Raw genomic sequence first — 3566 nt, 5'->3', positions numbered from 1 at the left:
CTAGACCGGCAAGGGAACTTGCTGTTCCAACAGGACAATGCACGTCCGCATGTATCCCGTGCCACCCAACGTGCTCTAGAAGGTGTAAGTCAACTACCCTGGCCAGCAAGATCTCCGGATCTGTCCCCCATTGAGCATGTTTGGGACTGGATGAAGCGTCGTCTCACGCGGTCTGCACGTCCAGCACGAACGCTGGTCCAACTGAGGCGCCAGGTGGAAATGGCATGGCAAGCCGTTCCACAGGACTACATCCAGCATCTCTACGATCGTCTCCATGGGAGAATAGCAGCCTGCATTGCTGCGAAAGGTGGATGTACACTGTACTAGTGGCGACATTGTGCATGCTCTGTTGCCTGTGTCTGTGTGCCTGTGGTTCTGTCAGTGTGATCATGTGATGTATCTGACCCCAGGAATGTGTCAATAAAGTTTCCCCTTCCTGGGACAATGAATTCACGGTGTTCTTATTTCAATTTCCAGGAGTGTATATACTCTGGGTCGCTATCGACACTATACAGCAGCTTCAAACGTTTCATTCTCTTATTTTTCAAAAACTGGTTCTTCGATCCAGCGCTGGTAAAGAATTTTAAAACCTGGTGTATAACATCACATCGTAGCTTGTATCACACCTTTAGCTACATGTTGAAATATGAACTACAATTATTACTCATGTTTTCTCTAAATAGTAGCAAATCGAAGTTATACATACTAAAACAGACTAGACAGACTGCCTTGTTCTGTCTGAATTTATTGTTTGTTAATACCTTAGACTCAGATTTGCGTTTTAAAAGTTACTAGCTTTACACCACAATATATTAAACTGCAGCCTTCAGTTCCAATAACCAAAATAATCCAAAATACCTCGCAAGGAAGGAGTAGTTCATGACAAAAACTCAAAATCAGATGTGTATAAGATAAAATGTGGTACCCATCAGAAATATTATGTAGGCTAAACGGGCAACTCTGAAGTAATTTTTAACAATGTGGACATAAAGTAAGATGCTCTAATCAACATCCTTATATGTCATAACAGCCGGAAGCGGTAGACGAGCGGTTCTAGGCGCTTCAGTCAGGAACCGCGCGGCTGCTACCGTCGCAGGTTCGAATCCTGCCTCGGGCATGGATGTGTGTGATGTCCTTAGGTTAGTTAGGTTTAAGTAGTGCTAAGTCTAGGGGGATGATGACCTCAGATGTTAAGTTCCATAGTGCTTAGAGCCATGTCACAACATTCCTAAAGGACGCCATTTAGATGCACTTGACAAACTTGATTTTTACCAATTTAGAAATACATATACGAACTGTTCAAAGAGCAAAACGATTCTCGTAAAAAAGCCTTTCCGAAGTATTTTTTTATCCGTCGTAACGTTCCGTCTCCTTGGTTTCCATTTTTTCGTTAGGTCCGTTCTGTTGCCGGCTTGCATTTGTCTGATATTAGTCTGACACAACAGCTACATTATATCGACTGTTAGAGTACACATGAGGCCACAGGTGGCCTGACTTCTAGTATATGTCTAGCTTACCTACACCAGAAGTGAGTAATTTTTTACTATTTTCACTTTGATTAGGGTGAAACTTTGTTAATACCTTAGATTCTGATTTGCGTTTTAAACGTTACTAATTTTACAACGTAATATAGTGAACTGCAGCCTTCAGTTCCAATATCCATCCCAGGTATGTTTAAATTGTGAGTGCTTGTCTAGCTTACCTACACCAGATGTGACGTAATTTTTACTATTTTCTATTTTGATAAGGGAGACTATTTCTTAATACCTTAGACTCAGATTTGCCTTTTAAAATTTTCTAACTTCACACCATAATATAGTGAACTGCAGCCTTCAGCTACAACGACCATCGCAGGTATATTTAAATAGTGAGTGCTTGTCTTGGTCTGTTTAGTTGTACTATGACCAGTTGCTCTGTAACACATCCACGTGCGTATAGTTGTGTATAGTAGCTAGTTTGATTCTATAATTTAGTTCCCTAGTATTTTAATATTATCTTTTTTTTCTTTTTAAACGGACCACCTATCACTTACTAGGAAGTCTGCCACCCAGGGTGGCCGAGTGGTTCTAGGCGCTACAGTCTGGAAGCTCGCGAACGTTACGATCGCAGGTTCGAATCCTGTCTCGGGCGTGGATGTATGTGATGTCCTTAGGTTAGTTAGGTTTAAGTAGTTCTAAGTTCTAGGGGACTGATGACCTCTGAAGTTAAGTCCCATAGTGCTCAGAGCCATTTGAACCATTTTTTTAGAAAGTCTAAATTCGTTATGGTGCCATTATTGTGACCTAGGGCTGAAAAACAAAATAAAAAATTTCCTTCACAGACTGTCTTGAAAAGCAATTAATTTTTGCCAGAATTTTCCGGTGGCAAAAATCAATTGCTTATCCACGGATGATAGAATGTAATGTGTTGGAACGCATAATAATGAAAGAGAAATGAATGTCAGTGTCTAGCATACGGATACAGAATTTCAAGGGAATATAGAATTTTTGTGTTTCATCTACATCTACATATACATGACTACTCTGCAATTCACATTTAAGTGCTTGGCAGAGGGTTCATAGAACCAAAATCATACTATCTCTCTACCATTCCACTCCCGAACAGCGCGCGGGAAAAACCAACACCTAAACCTTTCTGTTCGAGCTCTGATTTCTCTAATTTTATTTTGATGATCATTCGTACCTATGTAGGTTGGGCTCAACAAAATATTTTCGCATTCGGAAGAGAAAGTTGGTGACTGAAATTTCGTAAATAGATCTCGCCGCGACGAAAAACGTCTTTGCTTTAATGGCTTCCATTCCAACTCGCGTATCATATCTGCCACACTCTCTCCCCTGTTACGTGATAATACGAAACGAGCTGCCCTTTTTTGCACCCATTCGATGTCCTCCGTCAATCCCACCTGGTAAGGATCCCACACCGCGCAGCAATATTCTAACAGAGGACGAACGAGTGTAGTGTAAGCTGTCTCTTTAGTGAACTTGTTGCATCTTCTAAGTGTCCTGCCAATGAAACGCAACCTTTGGCTCGCCTTCCCCACAATATTATCTGTGTGGTCTTTCCAACTGAAGTTGTTCGTAATTTTAACACCCAGGTACTTAGTTGAATTGACAGCCTTGAGAATTGTACTATTTACCGAGTAATCGAATTCCAACGGATTTCTTTTGGAACTCATGTGGATCACCTCACACTTTTCGTTATTTAGCATCAACTGTCATCTGCCACACCATACAGCAATCTTTTCTAAATCGCTTTGCAACTGATACTGGTCTTCGGATGACCTTACTAGACGGTAAATTACAGCATCATCTACGAACAACGTAAGAGAACTGCTCAGATAGTCACCCAGGTCATTTATATAGATCAGGAACAGCAGAGGTCCCAGGACGCTTCCCTGAGGAACACCTGATATCACTTCAGTTTTACTCGATGATTTGCCGTCTGTTACTACGAACTGCGACCTTCCTGACAGGAAATCACGAATCCAGTCGCACAACTGAGACGATATCCCACAGGCCCGCAGCTTCATTAGAAGTCGCTTGTGAGGAACGGTGTCAAAAACTTTC

Source organism: Schistocerca piceifrons, chromosome X (genome assembly GCF_021461385.2).
Source record: "Schistocerca piceifrons isolate TAMUIC-IGC-003096 chromosome X, iqSchPice1.1, whole genome shotgun sequence".
Classification (NCBI taxonomy): Eukaryota; Metazoa; Arthropoda; class Insecta; order Orthoptera; family Acrididae; genus Schistocerca; species Schistocerca piceifrons.
The sequence above is the reverse complement of the archived record's forward strand: the minus strand, read 5'-3'. Positions refer to the sequence as shown.